The following is a 12,519-nucleotide window of genomic DNA, read 5'->3' on the forward strand; positions in this document are numbered from 1 at the left end:
TAAACAAAGACTACCCACACACTAAATGTGAACAAACTAAAGACTATACACACACACGTGAACAAGACATTATATATTTACTTTATATATAATGTAAACATATAATCTAATAGAATTAATTGTGAATGACATCATTTTAGGGATAAAAGATAGAAGTGTCATAACATACTATATATGTACCACTTGAGTAGCATCATTTATTCTCCTTTTGTGATATAAATCTGTATTTGGTTACCAAGTAATCAGGTTAGCACCCCCATGTCACTCATAATAAAATTAATAGCAAATTGACCGCCAGACAGAAAAATATACACTGTCTAGCTGGCCATGCTGTTAAGTAAATGTCCAAATTAAATAAATTTAAATGTTTGACATACCCTAGAGCAAACATTCACAACCATACTAATTATTACAAACCCCTGTGTGTGTGTGTGTGTGTGTGTGTGTGTGTGTGTGTGTGTGTGTATGTGTGTGTGAATATTTATCCCTTAATCTTAGGAAAACCATTGCCAGCTGAGCTGATGCTTGTACTATTATTTAAGCAGCAATAATGGCCTGGCTGGATAGAGGAATGTCCAGGATGGAGGAATGTCCATCTTTACAAGTGTGACTAGTGCTCCTCATTTATAATCTCAGGTAAACATATCCCTCACTTAGGAACCCTAGCCAATACATCCTAAGGTTAACTCTAAAATTATCCCACCCCCACCTCCACTGAGGAGGCTAGACTACAAAATATATACATTTTATCTTTGAAACATACTTCAAATATTTTATTATCATTTTTGTTTGTTTGTTTGTTTTTTGGTTTTTCAAGACATGGTTTCTCTGTGTAGCTTTGTGCCTTTTCCTGGAACTCACTTGGTAGCCCAGGCTGGCCTTGAACTCACAGAGATCCGCCTGCCTCTGCCTCCTGAGTGCTGGGATTAAAGGCGTGCGCCACCACCGCCCGGCCTTATCATTTTTAAGAAAGATATAAAGTACTCAGAAGGCATCATACTACTGAGTTCCAAATTGAACTGTGGAACCTCTCCAGTCCTGAGTTCTGTATTTAAATATCAACTACCCTTTAACTTAAGAGACCTTTCCTTAGTTCTCATATATATGTATATGAATGCTACCCTGAATTTTCTCCATAGTACTGTCACTGATGAATATTAGTTTTGTTTTTTTGTTTTTTGTTTTCTCTTTCTTTTGCTTGGTCCTTTCAAAGTGTGTCTCACTCTGCCCAGGTTGTCTTTAAATTTTCCAACCTCCTGCCTCAGTCATGAAAGAATAGCAATTACAGCCAGGCAGTGGTGGTGCACACCTTTAATCCCAGCATTCAGGAGGCAGAGGCAGGCAGATCTCTGAGTTCCGGGCCAGCCTGGTCTACAGAGTGAGTTCCAAGACAGCTAGGGCTACACAGAGAAACCCTGTTTCAAAAAACAAACAAATAATAAGTACAGTAATTACAGAGAGGGCCCCATCACATAGAGCTAATATACACTACTTTTAAATTTCATTCTTTTTCTTTGGCATCTAATTTCCAGTCTTAAAAATATCCAAGCCCTCAGAGTTCCGTAAAATTATCTTTATGTTTTAAGGATCAGTAGACTCAAAAGGCATTATTTTTTGTATGTGTGCAAGACAGGAAATCTAAAGGGACAGAGTAAAAAGTCTGCCATTTTAAATACTTCTTTTTACTTAAAGTTCCAAAAACATTTGAGTTACTAAAATAAATGAGACACTTTTTAGTTGTGATCATGAGTTATTCATTAGGCAACCTGTGTTGTCCTTTGTATATTGCTCTCTCTGTGTTGGTCTGTAGATACTCTCTTCTGACACCAGTCTAAACTTACCTTTAGGGCATTTTCGGAGGCAGCAACAAAATAGGCAGCAGAAATCTGACCACATGAACTAGGTGCTTACATTTCAATCTAGCAAATTCTCTGTAAGGGTTTTAAAATGAGAAAACAAGAGTGACCACTGCCAAAATTAAGCCCCAGATAGCGAAACACACCAAAAGACTACTTTGTTTTAAAATTCCTGACTGTGCTGCTATTGTCAAGGAGATACAATGAAAAATTTTGTAAGTTCACCTAGAACACCAGAGATGTAACAAATATTATGTATCACTTTATAACAACTCTAGTGTCCATCCATTTTGTCACACACAAAAACCCAAAGAGTAAACTATATACTTTGTTTCTGGGGCTAATATTGCTTTTATACAGAGTTCCCAATCTTAAGCTACACACGTTCACTTTTTCCAAGAAAACCAAATCAAACTATTTTCTTCAAAACCCCTAAGTTTCAGTCCTCCAGTTCACCTTCTGCCACTAAGCATTCTCAGTGAGGTAACTGCAGCTTTCCTGATGGAGGCAGAGAGAAAACCGTACATGGGGAAAACAGTCAATTGTAGTTTAATTAAAAGCAGCATCCTTCAGAATTAACAAGCAATTAACATGGAATTGAGGGATTCCTAGGAGAATAAGGAAGGCAGGGAGCTACAAAAAGGTCTCAAAGCCTCAGAGCAGAGTAAATGACACAGTGTACCAAAAGATAATGCGAAACACGGAAACATTCTGAAAGGGAACCAGAAGATGCTTCTGGGGTAGAGAAGTTATTGAGATGTTAAGGATCAGGCAAGGGCAGTGTTTCTCTTTTTTGCTAGGAAACTAAGGTCCAGGAAAGCTTGCATTCCCAGGCAACCACCCTGAAAATAAAGCATTGCTTAATGAGGTAGGGGCCAGGAATAAACAATGGGGGAGGGGAGGTCTGGTCTTTACCTTCGGAGAGGATGCTGATCCAAAGCACTCTCCCAGCGGCTTCTCTGGTGGGTGGGCAGACCCCTTCTGCTCGCGCGTGTCCTCCAGCCAGCTCAAACCTGGAAAACAGAAACCAGTGAGTGGTGCAGAGATCCAGGGGCGAGGAGAGGGCTCTGAGGATGGGGGGAAGCTAAGAAAGGCTGGCGAGTGGCAAGGGCAGGCAGGCGAAAGCAGGGTTTCTCCTTCCTCCCACACCCAGCCAGCCCCTTCCCCTCAAGGGGGGGAGGTAATTGACTTTACCTGGCTCCTCAGCTGCAGCTCCTCTCCCTCCTTCCAGCCTCCTCCACCTTCACCAACTTCTCCATTGAAGAAACACCCCAGGCAGGGCCGGACACCGTGTTCCTGATCCTCCTCGGTGCTTCACGGCCCCAGCCCAGAGAGCATCCAGATAGCCGATCAGGCTGGAGGTGGCGGTCTTGGCCTCGGAGCAGCCTCCGGGAAGGGGGTGCAGGGAGGAAGTGCCGGCTCGGGTTGGGGGTGGGGGGGGGCAGTCCCGGTCCAGGGGCTCAGACCAGGGGTCTGCCGCGCGCCGGGCCGGAGGCTTCCAGCTACCGAGGGACTCCAGAGGTCTGGGGACAGGGAGACCCCCCAAATCGTACCGGGTCCGAAGTGTCAGCAGCGGGGTGTCCCGACAGGGGGCTTTCGGGATGCACTTTGCACTGGGCCACCCCCGCCCCCTCCTTCCAGCACTTTGGGGTCACTGGGATGGGACCAAGCCTTCGGCGACCAATCAGCGGCCGCACTGGAGCCTGCGCTCCAAGCCGTAAACCAGATCCGCGGCGGGTGGGGGTGGGGGTAGGGGGTGGGGGCGACTTGGTTGGTTGGTTGCTTCCTTCTCCTCACCCAGAGGCCCCCACCCCCTGGCTGCCGTAAAGCTGCCGGCGGACTCGCGACAGTTAGAGGAGGCGGGCCGGGAGGGGCTGGAACTCGTCTCCGATTGGTCGCTCTCGCTTCGTCCCTCCGCTTCCCCGCGGGGGTTTCCGAGGCTCCACCCCCCGGCCTGGAGACTCGAAGCGGTTGCTAAGAGACACTGTACTACGAATAGGGCTTCTACGCACGCTGAGGGAGGGGCCGGCGAGGCCTGCCGTGGAGTACGGTGGCCCGGAGGGGGCAGCTATGGACGCGAGTGGCGGGGTGATGGCGGCGCGGCCCGGCCGGCTGGCGGCCAGGTAACCCCGAGCCCAGGCTGAGCTGGGCGGCGGGGGCGGCGTGTGAACGGCAGGTTGAGCGACGGGCGAGGCGACAGGGCCGAGGGCAGGCGAGGTGGGCCCTGACTCGCCGCCGCTCCGCTCCGCAGCGCTCCTTGGAGGCGAGCGGCGGGTCCCTGGGTGCATCTGTCGGTCTCTGAGACCCGGTTAGCTTCCCGGCTGCGGACGCCTCGCCCAGCCTGCCCGAGAGAGCACGCTCTTTGGGATCGCGAGCAGGATTCAAGGGCTTTCCTGCGAGGATAGCGGTCCTCGCGGTTTCCTGTGAATGAAACGAGCGGGGGCGGGGGATTCAAAGTGGCCACATGGATACATGTTTAAGTGCATTTATTCGTTTAGCCAGTGTTTACTGCTCTCGTTGTTGGGGGGACTCTGTGAACCATCTTTTGCTTTTATCTTAACAAGAAAAGATGAAACCGCAAAATGATTAGAAAAAAAAAAAAGTAATGGAATCCTGTTTGACTAGGATGTGATGGGCTCTTTTAGATTGGTAGGAAAGGTCGCCTAGAGAATGACACTTGGCGCGACAAAAAGCTAGCCCAACAAAGATCTGAGGGAAGAGCGTTGTAGGTAGAGTTATTCAGAAGCACAAAAGCTTTGGTACTTGGAATCAGCTCTGCTGTTTAGAGGTGTGGAAGGGAAGCTCTGTGGCCGAAGCAGAGTAAAGGGGAGAAAGGTGGAAATGAGATTACGGGGTGTGGGCAGGCTGCAGATTTTTCAGGGCTTTGTAGATCATGCCAGAACGATTATAGTCTCTTTATGTTTTGCAACGATCACCCAATAGAGAAAGCTGTTATGGGGAACTGGATCACTGCAGATGTTTTAACTTACTGAGATACTTTGTTGCAGATGGGAGTCAAAGTGTTCAATTTGCCTCTGGTTCTTTTCTTCGAGGCTGTTACTCAGTTATTCAAAAGTACTCCTTTGGTGTCTTCCACAGGCGTTACCTCTTAGGTGGGCAAACTAGGTTCACTTATTCCCAGGAAAGGTCATAGTCAGGGATGGGGAGTCCGGAAGGAAGGACCAGTGCTGAAAACATCTGAGGACAATACATTGAAATAAATACCGTGGTCAGGCTGTCTAGTCCTGACTTCAATATATACGATGTTTCTAGGGACTAGTTAGATTCTCAGTTAAAAGGTGAGAGTAGTTGGGAGACCTGCTGAATATGATTTCATCAGAGAGGGGCTTAGTGAAAGCCTGAGTATTTTCCAATTGTAGAGTCTTTTGGGGAACCTAAAAAAAAAAAGCCTACAAATTAGTTTGTGGGCACAGAAGAGACCCAAATAGGCAGGTCTTAAAGGCCCAGCTAGGCCATGTGTTTTTGGAGTTTGGGACATTAGCCTAAGAAAAATCGATTTTTTTCAGGATGTGGATGGATGTAGGGTGAGCCAAGATAAAACTACTTAGGAATGAACCCACTGTCTCTGTAAAAGGTAGAAGAGGTTCACTCAAGCAGTGTCAGTGAGGGCAGGGTGAAATGCAGTAAGGAAGGGTTCAAAAATGAAGGCTTCTAGCCTCCCTAAGTAACTGATATGGACTCCATACACTCAGCTGAGGAGGAGTACAGGAAAAAGTGAGTTCGAAGGGCATGGAATGAGTTGAGTTTACTGTGGGATCTCCAAGTGGAGATCAGCAGGAGGCATGTGAGTGCTTACACACAGACTCACTGTTAGTGTTCAGTGGAAGCCAAACGCCACATTTTGAATTGTAAAGGTTTCTTGGAGTAATGATATACAGTCCGATAAGATGCTGGGCAGTGGTGGCTAGCCATGGCTCCCAGGCAGCTGCAGGATCACCAGGGACAACAGCCAGTGCTCTAGAGTGTACTGTGTTCCCAGCATTGCTGGTTATTGTGTTTTTACATCCCCCGTGTCTATGGCAGGCTCCACTGTGTCTCCTATACACGTACAGCTATGGTTTCTCCCTTGTAGCACAGCACTTAATAAAGGATGCGGGAGATTCAGCACTTCGTTATAAAATGGGTTTCTATTAGATGAAGTTTGCCCATTGTAAGGTAATGTGAGTGTTCGAGATGTGGTCGGAAAGTTAGAAGTGGGTTTTCTGCTTACGCTGTGTTTATTGGAATGTAGCCCCATGATAAGTCAAGGAGTATCTGTCCACAGCCCAGAAAGGAGCTAACCCCTAACTTGTAGAAGTCAAATTGAAGACATAAAAGTCCATGGGATTACTCTGAGAGAGGGAGTGGGGAGGGCTGAGCTCTCAGAGGTCCTGACAGTGAGACACCAGGAGAGGAAGAGGAAGCAGAGAGGGTGATAGAGATGGACTTTGCAGAGAGGGAGAAGGAGCTGCAACCCAGCCTGCCTTGCCAAAAGTCAGTGTGCTCTTAGAAAAGGCAGGCTTTTTTTTTTTTTTTTTTAAATGGGAAAGCAGACACAGGCTTACATTCCCTTTAGAGAATCTGTCCCTTTGGCCAGGAGACATAGTGATAAAATCTTAAGTGGAAAGCATGTATGCAAATTGTAGGAAAGAGTAGTTAGTACAAGGGTTTGTTTTACAGGTTGCATCCCAGGCATGAGGGCGTATGGCCAATATGGGCTAATGATTAAGTTACTAGTTCCCTTGGTGAGCCCCACAGGTTTCTTTCCCTCCTTCAATAGGAAGCTTTTCAGAAAATACAAGTTCTCAGAACATCTGTACATGTTTTTACACTTCTCTGTTCATTGTGTATGTGGGGGATGTGCATGTACCATGTTACCTGTGGAGGTCAGTAGGATGTTTGCCCATCTGTAGGAGCTTGAAGGATGTTCTCTCTCTACAATATGTGGGTTCCAAGGATCAAACTCAAGTCATCAGGCTTGGCAGCAAGCTCCTTTACCCGTTGAACCATCTTGCCAGCTTAGGAGGGCATCTTTAATAACTGTTTACTTAAAATAGAAAATGTATTGTTTTGTTTCCATAAGAACCAGGTTGTCATACGAGACATTTTCAATCACGTTCTGGCTGTTAATTAGATCAAATGTGTGTAGAACCTACAGCTATGTAACTGCATACTCATAGGACTGTGTGCTACTCTGCAAGCAGGTTCAGAATCCCAACAAACAAGCAAACAAACAAACAAACAGCAACAATGACACAAACCATTCTGAAGGATTCCACATGTTTTCCAAAGCCTTTCGATCCTCAGTTTTATCCTTCGTGTTCCCTATCAGTCATCTTGTAATTTCAAAAGCTGAAGTTTCTCTTTAAAATGAATGCCTGGCATATAATTAGAAACCAGCTATATCAAGGACGATCAATGGTATGTTTCAATCTTTTCACTCTACAGTGATTTATTGTAAAAAACGAAGGACCAGAATAGCTTGCCTTTAGCCTGGCTCCTTTACCTTTCAGTGCATTTAAAGCACCAATAGAGTTACAAGTTAGTCTAGGCTTAGTCTGTAATTTCTGCCTAAAGTGATTATAACTGAAGTAATTCCCCATAAGGCCCTGCATGAGGTCTCCAGTGCTCTTGGGGTTATGGGATTTGAAAATTACGAGAAATAATCTAGCCCAAGGCTTTTAAGATGTTCTTGCAATGGCTTGCCACTGTTTTATGATAATGTGAAAGAAACCTGTTGGAGGCTTTTGCTTTTGTATCAGGCCCAACTGACCAGCTAGACCAAACCAGACCAGTCAATTGTACTAAGTATGGGTAATCGAACTGAACTTCAAAATAAGCCAGTATTTTAGTAATGATGAAATAAAAAGCTCACAAGGGCTGTACAGCAGGGACTCATTGGAACCCAATGTACTTGAGCCAATTTGGAAGGATGTCCCCTGTCCTTCCTAGAAAGAAAGTGACTCAGAAGTGCTTGTCTTTTGTACCCTGCTTTCGGTTTTCTGCCTATAGAGCACAGCTCCACCGTCCAGCTCCTTAGACTGCCTTTTCTATATCTTAATGTGATGTCTGGAGTTTGGCTCAGGGGTAGAGTACTTACCTAGCACGTGCAAGGCACTGGGATTAATCCTGAGTGTTACAGGAAAAAAAAAAAAAAAGGAAGAAAGAGAAAAAGAGAATAATCATTAAATGAGACATTACCTAATTTGTGAATCACTGATTTAAAAAAAACTATTAGATCTTTACATTTGTTGAAGTTTTATTTTCTAACAGTTCAGATGTACTTTACAAGTTAGTTTGTAGGACATTTGCTAAGTATAGAATCTGACAGTTTCAAACTCCGTGAAGAAGGGACAAGAGAGAAGGGGGATCAGTGTGTAAGGGAGGGAGAAGGCGCTGTCCTACAGTGGCAGAGCACTCAGCAGAGCTCGGGCCAGATGCGGCTGCTCTGGGGACAGGAAGGTCTGGCAGCACCTTTGTGAGGGTCACCGTGCTCTTTCCGCATGGCCAGCATGGCCATCTTCCCGTTCAAATCCCACATCTGAATTGCAGCAGTTTTTCTAACGATGTAGAGATAACAGGAGGAACATCAGATAGCCAGAATCTCACAGGGTGTGCTACTGGAGAACCCAAAATTCTTTATTGACTTCAGCTATCAGATTTGCTAATTCTTACGTTATAATTTCTTTGACTTGAAAGCAGTTTAGAGTGCAGAGCTTTGGAGCTTGGAGTGGTTGGAGGTTGCTTTTTTTTTTTTTTTTTTTTTTCAGTGTTGGGGATCAAACCCAGGGACTCACTCGTGCTAGGCAGGTGCTGTGACACTAAGCTACACCCCAGCCTTAGACTGCAGAATATTATCATTTATTTTAGAAATAGTTAGAAAACTTGCTTAAATGACAGAAGGTTAAATGTTACAAAAATGGAAACTATTAGTACCCTACATACAAAAAGTGAATTTAAATTAGCCAACTCCATGCATACCCCAGTTAAGCATCTATATAAATACCTATTTACCATTTTGTTTATTTGAAGATAAGGGCACTGTTTGCATACAAACACAATACAAAGATTCTGACCCCCAAAATCAGACTACAAATATTTTCAAAATTTAAAAATATATTTCAACAAGAAACCTTGATTTAATTTCATGATTTTATCTTACTGGAGCATGGTTAATTTTTAATTAAAAACCCTTTTTTTAATTTGTTTGTTTTGAATGTATGTGTGCATGCATATGGAGGTCAGAGGACCACTTTTAAGAGTTGCTGCTCACCTGCTGCCTGGCAGGTCCCGGGGATCAAACTCGGGTTGTCAGCCTTTGGAGGAAAGCCCCTTTATCCACGAGGCCATCTTGCCAGCCCAAGCCCATTCTGATTTTTTTTTTTTGCAAGAGATACTGGTATTACAATACATTGGCTTATTAATAGTAAGACATTTTATTTACAGTATTAGTGTGGGCAAATTTTTTTTCTGATAATAACTTTCTCTTTTACTTCATCTTAAAAATGGTCTCTGACACTTTGTTTCCAAACTGCAACATATCTTCACATGACTACATTCTATACATACAGCTATGTATTTTTCTTTACATACATACGGCCCTATCTCTGTATACACACTTACATCTGTTTTCACATGTCTATACATCTTTCTGTTATATACAGTTATCTTTTTTCTTTCATTTTTCTTTATTAAAAAATTTTCTACTCCACATACTATCCACAGATCCCCCCTCTCCTTCCTCCCACCCCCAGCCCTCTTTCCCAAGCCACCCCACATCCCCACATCCCCCAAATAGAGGGGACTCCATGGGGAGTCAGCAGAGCCCAGCACACTGAGCCTAGGCAGGTCCAAGCCCCTTCCCACTGCACCAAGGCTGTGCAAGGTGTCACACCACAGGCACCGGGTTCCAGAAGCCTGCCCAGGACAGGGGCAAAATATTTTAATGTTGATTGTTTACTGTGTTTTAAACTTTCAAGATTTTTTTCAACATTATACAATAACTGCATATATTCAAGTTTTATTTAAAAAAACAAAAATTAATGATTGGTCTTCCTAGTTCCTAGTAGTAAGCCCTATCTTATTTTTCAGTGTAAGTGATATTCTTATACAGGATCATGTTAGCCCAGTTCTTAAGTAATAACCGAATCGGTGAATGGGTCCTGCATGCAGCAGAGGCAGACAGCCTTCGGGGTGCACTGTAACCTCACTGATGTGGAAGCCACTCTCCGGGGGTGTTTTGCACTTTGATGTGAAGTAGGTAGTTAGGGTTTTAGCACAGCACTTTTTCTTTTAAGATCTATTTGTTTCTGTTCTAAGGGAATGAGTGTTTGTCTCCATGTATGTCTGTGCACCACACGTGTGCTGGTGCTGAAGAGGCCAGAAGAGGGTGTCAGATCCCCTGGAACTGGAGATACAGAGAGTCATGAGCCACCTTGTGGATGCTGGGAACTGAACTCAGGTCTTCTGCAAGAGCAGCTAGCGCTCTTAATCACCAAGCCTTCTCTCTGGCCTGGGTTATTATATGGCTTTTAATAAGAGGAAGCGTTTTTGTTTCTTCCATCATTCACAGATCTCAGGAGACACTCTTAAGAATCTTACAGTCTGGGATGTGTGAGGAACACAGTGCTCCTTGGAAGGTAGCATTTCTTGATGCAAGTGTGGTAGAGAAACCTCCACACCCTGAACTATATTACCTGTAAAATGGTTTTCCTATTTCTGTAGTCCATTGAGTTGTTGCTTTAAAATCGTGTTTCTGTGATTGTTCAGACCCCGACCTGTCCTTTATTACCCAAAGGCAATTTAAACAAGGTTACATGTTCTTAGATTTGCTTTGAGGTGATGACTTCACGGAGGATAGCACATCTTTGGGGCAGCCAAGTCAGGCACATTGTTATTCCTGCAAACTGTTGACTAGAGTAGGGAGCAACCCCAGGATCTTTCTTCACCAGATAAGCCGCACTGATCTCCAATTCTTGCCGAACAAAACATAACATAGACTGTTGTTTCTTTGTCCTGAGAAAACTCAGGACAAACCTCACCCTATCTTAATGATGGGCTTTCTGTCCTCAAAGAAGCAGTCACAGGAACTAACCAGGTTTGTCTGACTACTCCAGTGTAATCTTGCAGGCAGGTGGCCTACAGAAGGCAGTTTGTTGGTGTGTGTGTGTGTGTGTGTGTGTGTGTGTGTGTGTGCGCGCGCGCGCGCGCGCGCGCACGCGCGCGCGCATGTGTGTGTGTTTATGTGTGTATACATGTGTATACATGTGTATATGGTTACACATGTGTCAGTTTACACATGTGCTTGTGTGCATGGAGACCATAGGACAACCTTGGGTACCAGAAAAACCATCAGCCTCATTTGAATCATGGTCCTTCATTGGCCTAAAGCTCACCAGGTAGGCTGACTGGCAGTGCACCTCAAAATCTTCCTATCTCTGTCTCCCCAGTGCTGGGATTACAAACGCACACCGCCACCGCCACCCCCAGCTTTCTCCTCAAGTGCACACAGTGCTCCTCAAAGGACCCAAGTTCGGTTCCTCACCCACATTAGATGTTTTATGACTACCTGTAACACCAACTCCATGAGATCTGATGTTCTCTGCTGGCCTCTGCAGGCTCCTGAACACATGTGGCACAGGCACATACACATGTTTGTGCACACCTGTGTGTGTGTGTGTGTGTGTGTGTGTGTGTGTAGTATTTGGTTTATTCATAAAAGAATAATAAAAAACCAATGGGTCTTACATATAAAACAACATGGTTTTTTGTTGTTGTTGTTGTTGTTGTTTTTAATGGTTAAATACTCAAATAATTTTTGTTTTGTTTTTTGTTTTTTGAGCCAGAGTTTCTCTGTGTAGTTTTAGTGCCTGTCCTGGATCTCGCTCTGTAGACCAGGCTGGCCTTGAACTCACAGAGATCTGCCTGGCTCTACTTCCCGAGTGCTGGGATTAAAGGTGTGTGCAACCACCACCCAGCCAAATAATTCTTAAATAATGACTCGTCGGAGGAAGTCCCAACCCCAAATGTAGCAACTATGATTTACTTGGTCTCTAGAATCTGGGGCTTAGAAATTTTTCCTAATAATTTATGCTGTCTTCCATGTGTGACCACAGCCCTGTAAGCCATGTCTAGCCTCCAAAGCAGTTGGTAGTAGAGAGAAAGAGTAGCTTGTGCTCTGGATGATGGGCATCATTCTGAGTGGAACTGTGTAGGGACCTGGTGATTCTGGATAGGATCACAATAGACCAGATGTCACCCAGTGACATCCTTGTAGCCATAGTCCAACTGTCCCTGGCAGAAAGGGGTAGGGTGAATAGAGAAATCACATTGTAGATGCTGGTCTCCTGGCCCAGCAAACAGGATGCTGAAATGAGGGACCTTTAACAGGACGTGGGGTGGTAAAGAGCAGTGAATCTTTCCCAGGAAAGATTGATTTCTGAAGGACTGTTTAATCATGAGCAACTAAGAGTAGAAAACCGCCACTTTTAATATTAATAAGATGTTCCATTTTTAGAAAATGCTTAGCACAGTGTGATATGAAGCCAGGGAACTCAGCTTTCTTATCAGTGAAATTAAATAAATTGAGCAGAAAATTGTAGTGTCATCTTTGATCCAATTCTTGAGCTTTCCCAGACCCACAAAATCAGAATCTGGGGTGGAG

General features: G+C 44.6%; 2 protein-coding genes across 6 annotated transcripts in view; one reads left to right on the forward strand and one right to left on the reverse strand.

Moving 5' to 3' along the window:
* Positions 1 to 4,194, reverse strand: part of Asb7 (ankyrin repeat and SOCS box containing 7) — a 43,991-nt gene extending 39,797 nt beyond the window's left edge. Inside the window, exons 1-2 of the mRNA XM_006995143.4 lie at positions 3,051 to 4,194; positions 2,772 to 2,869 (exon numbers count right to left, since the gene is read on the reverse strand). The gene's annotated coding sequence lies outside the window, so the exon portion shown is untranslated. The remainder of the gene's footprint in view (positions 1 to 2,771; positions 2,870 to 3,050) is intronic.
* The window catches only part of Lins1 (lines homolog 1), a 28,132-nt gene continuing 19,396 nt past the window's right edge, over positions 3,784 to 12,519 (forward strand). For 3 of the 5 annotated variants that reach the window (XM_042277735.2, XM_042277728.2, XM_076544565.1), the window contains exon 1: positions 3,846 to 3,979. The gene's annotated coding sequence lies outside the window, so the exon portion shown is untranslated. Of the gene's footprint in view, positions 3,980 to 12,519 lie in introns of all 5 variants that reach the window. The other 2 variants (XM_006995144.4, XM_006995145.4) reach the window with 2 other exon arrangements.

This window comes from Peromyscus maniculatus, chromosome 1 (assembly GCF_049852395.1).
Source record: "Peromyscus maniculatus bairdii isolate BWxNUB_F1_BW_parent chromosome 1, HU_Pman_BW_mat_3.1, whole genome shotgun sequence".
NCBI classification, from domain to species: Eukaryota; Metazoa; Chordata; class Mammalia; order Rodentia; family Cricetidae; genus Peromyscus; species Peromyscus maniculatus.